The sequence below is a fragment of the Doryrhamphus excisus genome, chromosome 14, assembly GCF_030265055.1.
Source record: "Doryrhamphus excisus isolate RoL2022-K1 chromosome 14, RoL_Dexc_1.0, whole genome shotgun sequence".
NCBI lineage: Eukaryota > Metazoa > Chordata > Actinopteri > Syngnathiformes > Syngnathidae > Doryrhamphus > Doryrhamphus excisus.
The window spans coordinates 3,521,095-3,536,752 of NC_080479.1; the positions used below are offsets into that span (position 1 = coordinate 3,521,095).

Below are 15,658 nucleotides of genomic sequence, written 5' to 3' on the forward strand. Positions count from 1 at the left end.
TCAGGCTGTATTGCCACTGCTTCAGCTGCGGTGGGTGGGGATGACTGGAGGAGGAAGAAGAAGTGGAATGAAAGAGGCAGGTCCCGGGATTGACATTTCCAAGATCGAATGAGGTCTTAAACTGCCCACATGGACAAGCCAAATATCAGCAAAGGTTGAGCCAGTCACCTGAAGGTTAGATTTTTGATCTGAGTGTCCCGGATTCAAGTCCCTGTTCAGGTGACCAGTGACAGGGTCTCAGGTCCACTTGCAAACGCCTCCTTTTTGCCCTCAAAATACAAGGGCAACAGGACAATCCCTTGGTTCCACCAAGACTTGAACTTAGACCACTGGATTCAAAGTCCGGGGTGCTAACCATTACACCATGGAACCTGCAAGGGTACAGACAGCGCCGGGCCCTGAAGTACATCCTGTCAGATTACATTAGCGTTGATATAACTTCTCTGATGGTGGTGTTCTGGGAATTGTGTTGAAAGGTAGTTCGGGGGAGGGAGGGCTTGTCCGAGAATTGAACTCGGGACCTCTTGCACCCTAAGCAAGAATCATACCACTAGACCAACAAGCCCCTGCTTGGGCAAGTACTTCCCTTTCCCCGGTCAGTTGGCGGCCATGATGCGGGTGTTTTCGCAGTTGACTGGGTTGTGCGCTGTTGGTTATGGGGACCGGGGGGGTTATGAGGGTCGGGGTGTTGTGGACGAGGGCTTTTTTGTTCCTTCACGGTCCGCATTCTCTGCACTCGTGATGTAAAATTTTGGGTAGAGGATAATAGGGTCCACTGCCACCTTTGATCTGCTCCTTGCAGTCTTGGTGACCAAGAGGTTTGTTGCCGCTCTGCTTTGACGTGCTGTTTTCTTTACCTTTCCCCGGTCTTTCGGCAGTCTTGTCGAGGGTGTTTCACCGGTGGGTGGGGTGATGTTGGTTATGGAGACCAGCGGGTTGTCGCCGTGGGCTTTTGTTGTTCCTGGAGCACATAAAGATGGATGGTCAGTATGGGGGTTGAACCCGTGACCTTGGCGTTATTAGCACCACGCTCTGACCAACTGAGCTAACCAACCACAGGACACCTTTGCATCAAATGTTTCCAGCTCAAATCAACTAACTCATCCTTAACAGAACGCATTCTCTGTGCTCGTGGTCGAATTTTTGCTTCTCGGACAACGGGGTCATCTGCCCCCATTGATCATGCAGTCACGGTGGGCGAGAGGTTTGCCGCTGCTCTGCTTTGCCATGCTGTTTTCTTTACCTTTCCCCGGTCGGTTGGCAGCCTTGATGGGGGTGTTTTCGCAGTTGACTGGGTTGTGCGCTGTTGGTTATGGGGACCGGGGGGGTTATGAGGGGCGGGGTGTTGTGGACGAGGGCTTTTTTGTTCCTTCACGGTCCGCATTCTCTGCACTCGTGATGTAAAATTTTGGGTAGAGTATAATAGGGTCCACTGCCACCTTTGATCTGCTCCTTGCAGTCTTGGTGACCAAGAGGTTTGTTGCCGCTCTGCTTTGACGTGCTGTTTTCTTTACCTTTCCCCGGTCTTTCGGCAGTCTTGTCGAGGGTGTTTCACCGGTGGGTGGGGTGATGTTGGTTATGGAGACCAGCGGGTCGTCGCCGTGGGCTTTTGTTGTTCCTGGAGCACATAAAGATGGATGGTCAGTATGGGGGTTGAACCCGTGACCTTGGCGTTATTAGCACCACGCTCTGACCAACTGAGCTAACCAACCACAGGACACCTTTGCATCAAATGTTTCCAGCTCAAATCAACTAACTCATCCTTAACAGAACGCATTCTCTGTGCTCGTGGTCGAATTTTTGCTTCTCGGACAACGGGGTCATCTGCCCCCATTGATCATGCAGTCACGGTGGGCGAGAGGTTTGCCGCTGCTCTGCTTTGCCATGCTGTTTTCTTTACCTTTCCCCGGTCGGTTGGCAGCCTTGATGGGGGTGTTTCGCAGTTGACTGGGTTGTGCGCTGTTGGTTATGGGGCCTGGGGGGTTTTGGGCTTTTGTCGCCGCCATGCTGTTTTCCTTGTGGTGGTGTACTGTTAGTTGTTGTCAACGGGGGCTTTTGTCGTTTCTTCACGGTCCGCATTCTCTGCACTCGTGATGTAAAATTTTGGGTAGAGGATAATAGGGTCCACTGCCCCCATTGATCTGCTCCTTGAGTCTTGGTGACCAAGAGGTTTTTTGCCGCTCTGCTTTGACATGCTGTTTTCGTTACCTTTCCCCGGCCTTGTCGAGGGTGGGTGGTGTGATGTCGGTTATGGGGGCCGGTAAGTTGCCGCCCTGGGCTTTTGTTGTTCCTGGAGCACATAAAGAAGAGTGGCTAGTACCGGGGTTGAACCCGTGACCTTGGCGTTATTAGCACCACGCTCTGACCAACTGAGCTAACCGGCCACTGGACACCATTGCAATATTTTATGTTTTTTTTAATTTTATGTACCCCGAAGCAGACTCAATCGGTACGCTGGGGTCTGAGGGCGATAAGTGGGTACCTGGTGGACACCTTGTTTGTGCTCTTGACAGGTATTTCGGGACAGTTTAACAATTGGCTTTTGATGGTGGAACAAGCTAAAACAAGGAAAACAGATTGTTTAGCGTGCCTGGGAGTGGGCCCCTTATTGCAAATAGTTCCCGCTGTGATTTCCGCCGAGTGTCCCTGATGAATACATCCACTGCTCCAGAAGCAGCCTCGGCTAATTGTCGGCCATTCGCCATAGCGCACCCCGAGGTTACAGAGGTCAAAGGTAAGCCCATATTAAGCAGCACACTGGCGAAAGGTAAATTTATGTGCATTACCGTTTCCACAGGTGCCCGATTGGTACAACCCGGCATTAATATCTCTTGGTGTAATTCTACCTTACAGATGGATGCTTTCTTCCGGCCGATACTCAGGGCTGACCTCTGGTGGTGGTGCGGTGGCACACGGTGCAAACGTCTCCTTTTTGCCCTCAAAATACAAGGGCAACAGGACAATCCCTTGGTTCCACCAAGACTTGAACTTAGACCACTGGATTCAGAGTCCGGGGTGCTAACCATTACACCACGGAACCTGCAAGGGTACAGACAGCGCCGGGCCCTGAAGTACATCCTGTCAGATTACATTAGCGTTGATATAACTTCACTGAGGGTAATTTCTCTACGCCTTCGGGCTGGGGAAAAGGTCCTAACTGTCATTTGTGCGTACGTGCCAAACGGCAGTGCGGAGTACCCGGTCTTTTTGGAGTCCTGGTGACTCTGTCGTTCTACTGGGAGACTTCAACGTCCATGTGGGCAATGACAGTGTGACCTGGAGGGGCGTGATTGGGAGGAACGGCCTCCCTGATCTGAACCCGGGCAGTGTGATGTTATTGGACTTCTGTGCGAACCACAGTTTGTCCATAACTAACACCATGTTCGAACATAGGGATGTCCATAAGTGCACTTGGCACCAGGACACCCTTGGCTGCAGGTCTATGATCGACTTTGCAGTCGTGTCATCAGACCTGCGTCCGCATGTTCTGGACAGGCGGGTGAAGAGAGGGGCTGAGCTGTCAACTGACCAGATTAAGGTTCCTTACGCTCAGGAGGCACTGGTTGAAATCCCACAGCTGGCATTTTCCTGGTCAGCTCCATTATCCACGACTGGAATGATTTGGCAGCAAAAGACTGTCAGATTGTACAAGACACCTGAACACCTTGAGAAGAAGATTAAGAGAGGTTTTGTTCTAATGGGAAGGGTTTGTTTGTTGACATTGTGACATACAAAAGAGGAACTCCCCGTCGGGGAATCGAACCCCGGTCTCCCGCGCGGCTGGCGGGGATAGTTCAGCTGAAACGAGCTAAATTTTCCCCATTCATTTCCAATGAGAGAGAAAGGCCACTATGAATGTAATATACTTTTGTCCATGAGTGGCGCTGTGGCCGCTTCTGCTACACCCACCCACCACATCCATCCTGAACTTCAGGTAGAAATTAACTCTATTAAGTGTCATTATTTCATATGTTATTTGTGTTTCTCAGAGATTGCTGCGCACCGTTCAGGGTTGCAGAGTCTTCTGCGGAGAAACACCTCAACTGGGATGCATGGCAAACAACTGACACAATTGTTACTGAGGCCACATCTGTGTGCCTCAGAATATCACCCGTTATACGGCACCTTCGCACAGTTCCCGTCGGCTGCCTTCTCTGTGGTGGACCAGGAAGACCTGCAGAGGCTCCAGGATGCATACGTCTTCTGTGGCATCCAGCCTGCAAATCCCACCAAGCAGCATATTCGTGAGCACTGCAGGATAAAGATTCCTCCGCCCGGGACGCTTATTCAGAGAGTGGAAGGGGTGTTGAAGCACTTTCACCTGACCACAGATCCGAATGGCATCCCTCTTTATAAGCCCTCCATGCTAAAGAGATGGAGGATCCAACGTGTCCACATTCTGCGCGGTTTCCTCAGTGATCCTGAGGTGGAAGGGGGCATACTGTACCGCCGTGGAGGAACGATACAGTTAAACCATGTGCCAGGTGAGCGTGCAGCAGTCCCCGTCTGGATCCCCATCAGAGGCACATCGCAGCAGGAGGGCTACCACTTTCACCAGGCCAAATGGGTGACCGGCACGCAGGTCTCCCCAGAGCTGTTCCAGGCCCAGGCCATGACAGGAGTGTGTCGCTGGAACTATCAGCGTCTGCTGGACCTGAAACTGCCAGGCGTTTCTCTCCCGCCTGTTTTCGACCTTGCACTGATATGCTCCCTGAATGCTGTTTCCAGACGGATATTTGGCGAAAAAAAGTACCCTCCGGTCCCTTTAGACTGGGACAAACATAAAACCAAGAAGGACCCCGGCCACGCCACAAGTGCTCCTTCTCCAGGCACTGTCTGATCAGGGAGCAGACCCAGTGCAGCCTTCCTCCACACCTCCCACCAGGCTTTTCAGCCTAGTTCACCCTCTTCAAACTTCTACTGTGACTACGTCTAGTCGTGTGGCCCCTATCCCAGCATCTGACTTGGACAACAAAGCTTCTGTTACTGAGCTTCAGCCACAGCCACAGCCACATCTAATCATGTGTCCCCTTGTTCTAATAGTGTTGCATCTTGTTTGAACCAAATAACAAATGTGTATCTCTTGGTTTTCTTTGCCTAGAGCCCACAAGAAGATTACCCATCCAATGTTCTCCGACTGCTGCCCGCACTGGACCAGTGAAGACTGGAGGGAGAGTATTTGTGTTGGACCACAAGCGCTGGCCGTCTCCAAAGAAGTCGGCAATTGACGAGCTCCTTAATAAACACCGCGGGCACGAGGACATGATCAAGCTTGTGGTTTGGGAGTATGGCACTCTTGTCCACAAGTCCAGCAAAGACCCCAACAGCATGCTGCATCCAACATCAAAATTGCATATTCCCAAATACATAAAACACAACAGTAAATTTCTCAATACATCATCTTCACTAAATACCAGCCCAGAGAAGCTGCAACATACACAGCAGCTTTGGCAGTTGCTAAGCACTACCTCTGCTGTGCCTGTCGTGACACTGCCTGCAGCTATGGTCATTCCACCATCACCACCACCACCACCACCTGCTCATACCCCATTGGAGCAGGAGCAACCACCTCCCGTGTCAAAAAAACTCAAACAAAAACATGTCTGTGCTGTCGTCAACCAAAATCAAAATATCAAGGGGATGGGACATCAATACATGACTTTTATCAGCGGGGCCCTGTCAGATACTTTTATTGCCCCACAAAAGTTTTCCAAAAATATGGTGCAGAAGGTCTGACAAACCCCAAGATGCCATTTCAAGAGTTCAGTCAAACAGACTTCTTCCAGTGAGAGCTCGATGATACAAGAAAGAGGGTGGAGGGAAAAACAGCAGAAGAAGAGGAAGAGGGAGGAATCTCCTCCACCCCCTGTCCGAAAGTGCCGGTTCTGCAGGATGCAGCTAAAGCAGGATCCGAACAGCCCCCACATCCACACTGGCTTTCCAGGGCAAGCAGGGAAGTACATCTACTGCCCTGCCAAAGTCTTCTCTATCTATAGAGAGAACGGGATGGAAAGAGAGATGAGCTGGAGGGAGTTCCAGGCCTCTCCTTTTTATGAAAAGGAGAAACAACGGCAGCAAAATAAATGAACATTTTTTTTTATTATTCATAGCTTGTGATTAGTATTCATTCGTTTTTGAGTGTGGCATGGCAACCTGATGAATAAATATTCTTTGTTACATTGCATTGATTCTGTGTTTTATTTCAAGCACTGGTATCAATATAAGCCTGATAGGAATAGTTTGTAATCATATAGGGATTAATTGGGAAAAAAATATATTGTGGAGAAGAAAATGGTGACTTGACTGATGCTTAGACGGGATTCGGACACCTGACTTCATTTTTCCAAAGTCTCTCTGCTTGTCTGACATCTGTCTCGCATCCTGATTGGCTGGCAGCAAATGTCAACAACACAAGCGCGGCCCCTGCAAGCTAAGCAGGCCTTTTTCTGCTTAACCTGGCCTTTTTGATCAAATCCACAGCTGACCGAGTTTCTCGGGGAACACAAGAAGCGAGAGGTTCAGTCATCACTGGGAACTTTGGAAGTGTAGTCACCTTAAGTCAGGTCTGCTTTGGTGAACTTCAGAGGCATCATGACCAGTCTGCATTAAAACATTATCTGAAATCCTGTTGCAGGTTTCTGGCATTGATTCTTAATTCAGTTGCCATCCCTGATCGATGGTAATGGTAATGGTAATCATGCCCGCGTGGCAGGCGAGTCTCTTTACTTGTCTGATGTCTGTGTCGCATCCTGATTGGATGGCAGCAAATGTCAACAACACGCGCGTGGCCCGCGCTTGGCAAGTGAGAATTCTACCACTGAACCACCAATGCCACGTGGGGACACACTGTAAGAGAACAAAATTCAACTGTCAAGTGGATGAGCCTCTGCAAAGTGGCGCTGAATGACAAAACATCACAATGTCATACTCTTTGGATTCAAGCACCTTCTGGCGTAATGGGATCCACAACAATCACGTCAGCTGTGGATGCAATGTCAATTCGTTCTTGAAGGGCAAGTGACAAAAAGAAGTACATGGTTCACAAATCTGGCACCAACACAAAAACAGTTCGCCAATGGGGAAAAATGTTCATACAAGGGAGGGAGTCCAAAGTCCAACAAATGTGTGAATTGAGAGTCCCTGGGTGGGCTCGAACCACCAACCTCTCAGTTAACAGCCAAACGTGCTGACTAATTGCGCGACAGAGACTACATCAGCATGACTGCAGTCAGGTTTCACTAAGTGCTGTCCACCTTAACTCTCGGGTGGTCCGGTCTGTTACGTTTCAGGTGTCATTCTGAATCCTGCCCTTTCGCAGGAAAAGAGCCTTTGTACTTTTTCAACATGAGCTCTAAAGAAAGGTATAAGCTGAGATATACTGCATTGGCCGGGAACCGGACCCGGGCCTCCCGCTTGGCAAGTGAGAATTCTACCACTGAACCACCAATGCCACGTTGGGAAACACTGTCGGAGAACAAATTAAATTGTCGCGTGGATGTGCCCCTGCAAAGTGGCGCTGAATGACAAAACACACGCACGGGATGCCAGGGGAGGCCGAGTACTAACAGAGCTGAGCGAGAGAGCATAAGAAAAAAAATAGTGACCTTGTGGTGGTTACCCGACAGCACCAAGGATATGGTGCACGTCTGATGCGTAATGCATGCCAGGTGATGTTCATCTAGCGAGCAGACATTCTTGTGGGGGATAAGCTCAACAGTAGGAATGTTAAGAGAACTGACCAGTCCGCTATCAATGAAGTTCTCGTCCGCCCCAGAGTCAATTAATGCTGTGGTAGGAGAAGCTTCCCCCGCCCAGGATATCGTACCTTCCACCTGAAGTCGGCCCACCAAAGCGGATGACGCAGCCGGTGTGGTTGGAGCGGGCAGTGCCAGCAGCTGGGGAATATCCCTGGTGGAGGAAGAGCGTTGGCGTGCTGGACGAACTGGACAGCGGGAAATTATGTGTAGGACTCCCACAGTACAGGCACAGCCACAGGCGTAGACGGTGACTCCTCTCCGCTGACGAAAGGCGACTGGCTCCCAGTTGGATGGGGACGACACTCCCAACGTCGTCAGACGGCACTCCGCCGCTGGAGCAGGGAGGGAGGAGTGGTGCCGGAAGAGCCCTGGGAGGTGGGATTTGGAGCCGACGTGTGGGTCGGAGCGGCTCCGCCCTATACGTGTTTCGTAGCGCCTTGTCATTCCAGCAGCTCTCAGCCGCTATCCCGGTTAGCTCAGTTGGTCAGCGTGTGGTGCTAATAACGCCAAGGTCATGGGTTCGACCCACCATACTGGCCACTCTTCTTTATGTGCTCCAGGAACAACAAAACGGTGACAACCCACTGGCCCCCATATCCAACATCACACCACCCACCCACCTGTGAAACACCCTTGACAAGGCCGCTGAAAACAGCATGTCAAAAGCAGAGTGGCAACAAACCTCTCGGCCACCGAGACTGCAAGAAGCAGATCAATGGGGACAGTGGACCCCATTATCCTCTACCCAAAATTTAGACCACCAGTGTAGAGAATGCGGACCGTGAAAGGACAGCACCCCGGCCCTCATAACCAACAGTACTCCACCACAAAGTAAACAGCATGGCGGCAACAAATGCCCAACCAAAGCGTCACAAACAGGATTCGAACCTGTGCGGGGAAACCCCATTGAATTTCGAGTCCAGCGCCTTAACCTCTCGGCCACCGTGACTGCTTGGAAAAGACCAATGGGGGCAGGTGACCTCATTGTCCTAGAACCAAAATGTTGCTGATGTCAAGGATCAGCTGGCAACATGTGCATGGGAGGAAGACACGTGGTTTGTGTGAGGGGCTACACAAGTCTTTCCACTGCTAGTTAAAAGCCAGGCACCTCACATCGTTTCCATAAAGTACCAAGGGACAACAAAGCAGGGAAGATAAGGGATAGGGAGGAGAGGGGAAAGATGCGACCGCCTTTGTTGAGAGCCACAGAAGAAGCTCTCCTCTCTGCAAGGTCAAGTACAGTATGCCAGAAGATTTTAGTTTGTGAGTTGTCCTCATTCTACAAAGGCCTGGATAGCTCAGTTGGTAGAGCATCAGACTTTTAATCTGAGGGTCCAGGGTTCAAGTCCCTGTTCAGGCGGTGAAGGTAGGCCTCTTCCCTGAAATGATAAACCTACTTCTTTCATCCTCCTTCTGTGGTCAAGTACACTATGCCAGAAGATTTCTGCTCCTTCATCCTCAACACCGAGAAGGCCAAGGAGATGACCGTGCACACAAGGAATAACTTGTTGAAGTAAACCTTTTCGACCAAGCACCTTTGCGATGTTCCAGGACTGTGGGTAAACACCATTCTCAATAATTAAATTGAAGATAGTGAGTTGTCCTCGTTCGACAAAGGCCTGGATAGCTCAGTTGGTAGAGCATCAGACTTTTAATCTGAGGGTCCAGGGTTCAAGTCCCTGTTCAGGCGGTGAAGTTAGGCCCCTTCCCTGAATAACTTGATTAAGTAAAACTTTTCGACCAAGCACCTTTGCGATCTTCCAGGACTGTGGATAAACACAATTCTCAATAATTAAATTGAAGATATGAGTTTCTCAGGGAACACAAGATATAGTGCGAGACAGGCACTTTGACCAGCTTAGCCACAGCGCCAGCTGTGCATCTGGCACCAACACAAAAACAGTTCGCCAATGGGGAAAAATGTTCATACAAGGGAGGGAGTCCAAAGTCCAACACGTGTGGATTGAGAGTCCCTGGGTGGGCTCAGTTATCAAACTCGCTCCCAAGGAAATGTTGGAACTTGGGAAGGCATTAAGAATGGCAAGAAGTAGGATTAAGAATCCTACTTCTTGCCAAAAACCTACCCTATGGTAGAAGATAAGATATGCCTTTATTCGTCCCTCACTGGGGAAATTTGCAAGGTCCCGCAAGTTCCGCAACAGCACTCCGCCGCTGGAGCAGGGAGGGAGGAGTGGTGCCGGAAGAGCCCCGGGAGGTGGGATTTGGAGCCGACGTGTGGGTCGGAGCGGCTCCGCCCTATACGTGTTTCGTAGCGCCTTGTCATTCCAGCAGCTCTCAGCCGCTATCCCGGTTAGCTCAGTTGGTCAGCGTGTGGTGCTAATAACGCCAAGGTCTTCTTCATGTGCTCCAGGAACAACAAAACGGTGACAACCCACTGGCCCCCATATCCAACATCACACCACCCACCCACCTGTGAAACACCCTTGACAAGGCCGCTGAAAACAGCATGTCAAAAGCAGAGTGGCAACAAACCTCTCGGCCACCGAGACTGCAAGAAGCAGATCAATGGGGACAGTGGACCCCATTATCCTCTACCCAAAATTTAGACCACCAGTGTAGAGAATGCGGACCGTGAAAGGACAGCACCCCGGCCCTCATAACCAACAGTACTCCACCGCAAGGTGGACAGCATGGCGGCAACAAATGCCCAACCAAAGCGTCACAGACAAACCCTATTGGATTTCAAGTCCAACGCCTTAACCTCTCGGTCACCGTGACTGCTTGGAAAAGACCAATGGGGGCAGGTGACCTCATTGTCCTAGAACCAAAATGTTGCTGATGTCAAGGATCAGCTGGCAACATGTGCATGGGAGGAAGACACGTGGTTTGTGTGAGGGGCTACACAAGTCTTTCCACTGCTAGTTAAAAGCCAGGCACCTCACATCGTTTCCATAAAGTACCAAGGGACAACAAAGCAGGGAAGATAAGGGACAGGGAGGAGAGGGGAAAGATGCGACCGCCTTTGTTGAGAGCCAGAGAAGAAGCTCTCCTCTCTGCAAGGTCAAGTACAGTATGCCAGAAGATTTTAGTTTGTGAGTTGTCCTCATTCTACAAAGGCCTGGATAGCTCAGTTGGTAGAGTAGACTTTTAATCTGAGGGCCCAGGGTTCAAGTCCCTGTTCAGGCGGTGAAGGTAGGCCTCTTCCCTGAAATGTTAAACCTACTTCTTTCATCCTCCTTCTGTGGTCAAGTACACTATGCCAGAAGATTTCTGCTCCTTCATCCTCAACACCGAGAAGGCCAAGGAGATGACCGTGCACACAAGGAATAACTTGTTGAAGTAAACCTTTTCGACCAAGCACCTTTGCGATGTTCCAGGACTGTGAGTAAACACCATTCTCAATAATTAAATTGAAGATACAGTACGAGACAGGCACTTTTTTTTCCCCTTTATTTGGGCAAATATGTGAATCATTACAGTGCATTTCTTACATCAATCAAAATATAACTTTCCATTATTTACATTTGTATTCAACTATCTGATCCCAAGCCCAAAAGGAGTAGGCTGAAGCAAAAGCTTATAAATGCCGACCCCTTTTTGCAGGATATAATCATGTTCATGCCACTGTCTTGTTTCCCCTGTTATTATTGTTGTTATAATCTTTATCATTATTACCATCATTATAATCATCATTAATATTACCATTTTCATCATTATAGTTAAAAAATTTGTGATTTTTTATTTTTAATTATTTAATTTTACAGACTTCATTGCTTCTTGTAGAGTGTAGAGATTTCTTCTGTTATTTTCTGAAATCCGCAGTCTTTGTGTGTCAATTTATTAGCCCACTTTTTTTTGTGACATTTACTTGTTTACTGTATTGCATGTGTCTAATCTTTGGACAGGTGACCAACCCAAACATCAGTTTCTTCTTGTCAAACCCTACCTGAGGTTTTTAGACGTGTTTATTAGTTTGTGTGTGTCTAGTCTTGTGCATTAGGAAGCAAGGTTTTAGGTCTGTGCTCAAACCAATTTTTGAAGCAATGATGTCTTGCTGTCCATTATTACTATTTTTTGTAAAGTAATAATTAATAATAATTAATGATAATAATAATGATAATCCCTACCTCTATATTTATGCATGTTAGCCTGGGTACCTCTAACAATTTAGTATAGTTACAAAGGTATTAAGGTAATATTCTTACATTTCTCATATCAGTCAATCAGAGATTCCAGCAGAGATGTGTCAGGGGCAGGACGTGGGGAGGAGGACCCAAAGGCAGAATTGGCAGGCACGACACGAGGTAAGGTTCTACACGTTGGTGAGGGTCGGTACACGGGAAGTCAGTCCAATAAGGCAAAGGTATCCAAGAGCGGCAGGCAGAAGGAGAGGTCGAAAGGCAGGCGAGGGTCGAGAACCAGGCGAGGCGATGACAAGGAATGCTAGAACGAGACATGGGAGTACAACGAACTTGCACCAGACAGGAGGGATCAGAGGCAATATATAGCCAGCAGGAAATGAGGTGATGAGGGACACCTGAGCACAATCAGGCAGGAGGCGTGGTCTCCAAGGCGAAGGCGGGGTAGGCAATGGCAGGCATGACAGAACCCCTCCCTCAATGGCCGGCTCCTGACGGCCCAGGAACCTCAGGGTGAGCTACATGAAAGTCTTTGATGAGGGAGGGATCCAAAATGAACCGGGAGGGCACCCATTGGCGTTCCTCAGGTCCATACCCCTCCCAGTCGACGAGATACTGCCAACCTCGACCCCGCCGTCGAGCAGCCAGCAGTTTCCTGACTGTGTAAACCGGACCTCCATCTATGATTCGGGCGGGCGGTGGGTGGCTGGCTGGCGGGACCAGGGGGCTGGTTTTCGCAGGCTTGATCTGGCTCACATGAAAGGATGGGTGGGTTCGCATGGACCTAGGTAGTTTCAGACGGACTGAGACAGGATTAATAACTTTGGAAATTGGAAATGGGCCGACGAACCTAGGAGCAAGCTTCTTAGACTCCACTCTCAGGGGAAGGGTCTTGGAGGACAGCCAAACTCTTTGGCCCACCGTATAGGCAGGAGCAGGAATTCTTTTACGGTCCGCCGCCACCTTGTAAATATCAGACTGCCTTTGAAGGTTTTTGCGGGCCCTCTGCCAAACTCTCTTGATGCGGCCCACCAAGGCCAAGGCGGAGGGAACAACGGAATCCTTGCTGAGAGAGGGGAACAAGGAGGGTTGGTGACCAAATACCACATGATGCGGAGACATACCGGTGGATGCACTAGGCAAGGTATTGTGGGCCAATTCCACCCACAAGAGTTGTTTAGCCCAAGAGGAGGGGTTTTGAGAGGCAAGGCACCTCAACTTTGTCTCAAGCACCTGGTTGATCCTTTCTGCCTGTCCATTCGACTGGGGGTGAAATCCGGATGAGAGACTGACTGTGGATCCCAGCAAGCCACAAAATTCCTTCCAAAACAAGGAGACAAATTGAGGACCACGATCGGACACTATGTCCTGAGGGAAACCAAAAATGCAAAATATATTGTTCATCAGTGCCTCGGCCGTTTCTTTGGCCGAGGGAATCTTAACAAAAGGAATGAACCTTGACATTTTGGAAAATCTGTCCACAACTGTGAGTACCACTGTCTTCTCCTCTGACGGGGGCAATCCACAAACAAAATCCAACGAGATATGGGTCCAGGGCCGGTGGGGAATAGACAAGGGCCGGAGTTCTCCCACGGGTTTCTGTGATGAAGATTTGTTAGCAGCACAAACAGGACAGGCAGAAACATACTCTGAAACATCCTTTGCCATGTTGGGCCACCAAAAGCGTTGCTGGGTTACGAATATGGTCTTTTTAACCCCAGGGTGACAGGAGGTCTTATTGGTGTGAGCCCAATGAATGACCGGACCCCTCATGGCTTCCACAACAAATAATTTATCTGCAGGGCAGTTTGGGGGCCGAGGCACTTCGAGTCCTGCCTCCCTAACCTTGTCTTCTATTGCCCACTGCAAGGCCGAGACAAAACATGAGTTAGGCAGGATGGTTGCGACTTCCTCAGGTTCCTTTTCCGAAGGAAAAAAAATACGGGACAAAGCATCCGGCTTGGTGTTCTTTGAACCCGGACGGTATGACAAGGTAAAATTGAAACGGCTGAAGAACAATGACCACCTAGCCTGTCGAGAATTTAATCTCTTGGCGGATTTGAGATATTCCAAATTCTTGTGGTCTGTCCATACCTGGAACGGCAGCGTAGACCCCTCCAGCCAGTGTCTCCATTCTTCCAGAGCCGTCTTGACTGCCAATAACTCGCGATCCCCAATGTCATAATTGCACTCTGCTGAAGACAATTTTTTAGACAGAAAGGCACATGGATGCAGTTTACCGTCTTTTGTACCGATCTGGGACAGGACGGCTCCGACTCCAATATCTGATGCATCTACTTCAACCACGAACTGCAGATGGGGATCAGGGATGGCAAGCACCGGGGCTGTGGTGAAACTATCCTTAAGCTTCACAAAAGCTTTCTCACACTCAGAAGTCCAGTCAAATGGTTTGTGCGGAGAGGTGAGGGCATGGAGAGGAGAGGCTACCGAGCTAAAATTTCTGATATATTTACGATAAAAATTAGCAAATCCCAGAAATCTTTGAACATCTTTGCGAGACTTTGGAGTGGGCCACTCTGCAACCGCCGAGACTTTTCCCGGGTCCATCCTCACCTCCCCCTCAGACAGAATAAACCCTAAGAACGATACAGAAGACTGGTGAAAGTCACATTTTTCTGCCTTCACAAATAGGTGGTTGTCAAGGAGCCTTTGCAGCACCTTCCTGACATGCTGCACATGGGTAGATTCATCACGAGAAAAAATAAGAATGTCATCAAGATACACAAACACAAAAATATTCAACATGTCCCTCAAAACGTCGTTGACAAGGCCCTGAAACACTGCTGGGGCATTAGTCAGTCCAAAGGGCATCACCAAGTACTCATAATGTCCGGTTGGGGTGTTGAAGGCTGTTTTCCATTCGTCCCCCTCTCGTATCCTGACCAGATGATAGGCATTACGCAAATCCAGCTTGGTGAAAATCTTAGCTCCTTCCAGGAGCTCAGTGGCGGTGGCAATGAGGGGCAGGGGATACCGGTTCTTGATGGAGATGTCGTTAAGGCCTCTGTAGTCTATGCATGGCCGAAGGGATTTGTCTTTTTTCTCGACAAAGAAGAAACCCGCCCCAGCAGGAGATGAGGAAGGCCTGATAATCCCTGCTGCAAGTGACTCCTGAATGTATTCCTCCATTGAACGACGTTCGGGAGGGGACAAGGAGAAGAGTCTTCCCCGTGGGGGTGTGGTTCCTGGCAACAGGTCAATCGCACAGTCGTGGACCCGGTGGGGGGGCAGTGACTTGGCCTTGACTTTACTGAATACCGCTGCTAAATCATGGTAACACTCTGGAACAGATGCTAGATTCACCTCCCCTTGAGGTTCCAGCACTGTTTTGGCACTCCCCAAACAGTTGCCCTGACAGCCAGGCCCCCAAGAGACGATCTGCCCAGAAGCCCAATCGAAGTGGGGGTTATGTTGCTTTAACCAAGGATGCCCTAAGATAACTTCATGATCAGAGCTAGAAAATACATGGAGACTTAGTTTTTCTGTGTGACTGTCTGGAAATGAAATCTTGACGGGATGAGTCCTGTGACTAATTTTGCCCAGAGAGCTTCCGTCCACCGCCTTCACTGTTAGAGGGTGTCGTAGAGGGCACAGGCGAAGCTTTAGTTTCCTGGCGAGAGAAGTACTAATGAGATTGGCATCAGACCCGGAGTCCACAAATACTGGTACCATGATGGATGTGTGCTGAGAGCAAAATTGGACCAAAGGTTTATAGAGAGCCGGATTGCTGATAACAACATTAAGACTCACCGAGCCATGTCCCAGGTTGCTTGTTTTGCC

The 15,658-nt window shown here is 49.5% G+C and overlaps 8 non-coding genes across 8 annotated transcripts; 2 read left to right on the forward strand and 6 right to left on the reverse strand.

Annotated features, from left to right (window-relative positions):
- Positions 1-300: 300 nt before the first annotated feature.
- On the reverse strand, positions 301-372 carry trnaq-uug (transfer RNA glutamine (anticodon UUG)). The gene has a single exon. It is a non-coding gene; the product is annotated as a tRNA-Gln (tRNA).
- A 121-nt stretch (positions 373-493) lies between these two features.
- trnap-agg (transfer RNA proline (anticodon AGG)) lies at positions 494-565 on the reverse strand. Its single transcript has one exon. It is a non-coding gene; the product is annotated as a tRNA-Pro (tRNA).
- A 416-nt stretch (positions 566-981) lies between these two features.
- trnai-aau (transfer RNA isoleucine (anticodon AAU)) lies at positions 982-1,055 on the reverse strand. The gene has a single exon. It is a non-coding gene; the product is annotated as a tRNA-Ile (tRNA).
- A 583-nt stretch (positions 1,056-1,638) lies between these two features.
- Positions 1,639-1,712, reverse strand: trnai-aau (transfer RNA isoleucine (anticodon AAU)). Its single transcript has one exon. It is a non-coding gene; the product is annotated as a tRNA-Ile (tRNA).
- Positions 1,713-2,968: 1,256 nt separating this feature from the next.
- On the reverse strand, positions 2,969-3,040 carry trnaq-cug (transfer RNA glutamine (anticodon CUG)). The gene has a single exon. It is a non-coding gene; the product is annotated as a tRNA-Gln (tRNA).
- A 5,584-nt stretch (positions 3,041-8,624) lies between these two features.
- Positions 8,625-8,706, reverse strand: trnas-cga (transfer RNA serine (anticodon CGA)). Its single transcript has one exon. It is a non-coding gene; the product is annotated as a tRNA-Ser (tRNA).
- A 338-nt stretch (positions 8,707-9,044) lies between these two features.
- Positions 9,045-9,117, forward strand: trnak-uuu (transfer RNA lysine (anticodon UUU)). Its single transcript has one exon. It is a non-coding gene; the product is annotated as a tRNA-Lys (tRNA).
- A 257-nt stretch (positions 9,118-9,374) lies between these two features.
- Positions 9,375-9,447, forward strand: trnak-uuu (transfer RNA lysine (anticodon UUU)). Its single transcript has one exon. It is a non-coding gene; the product is annotated as a tRNA-Lys (tRNA).
- The last annotated feature ends 6,211 nt before the right edge of the window (positions 9,448-15,658 follow it).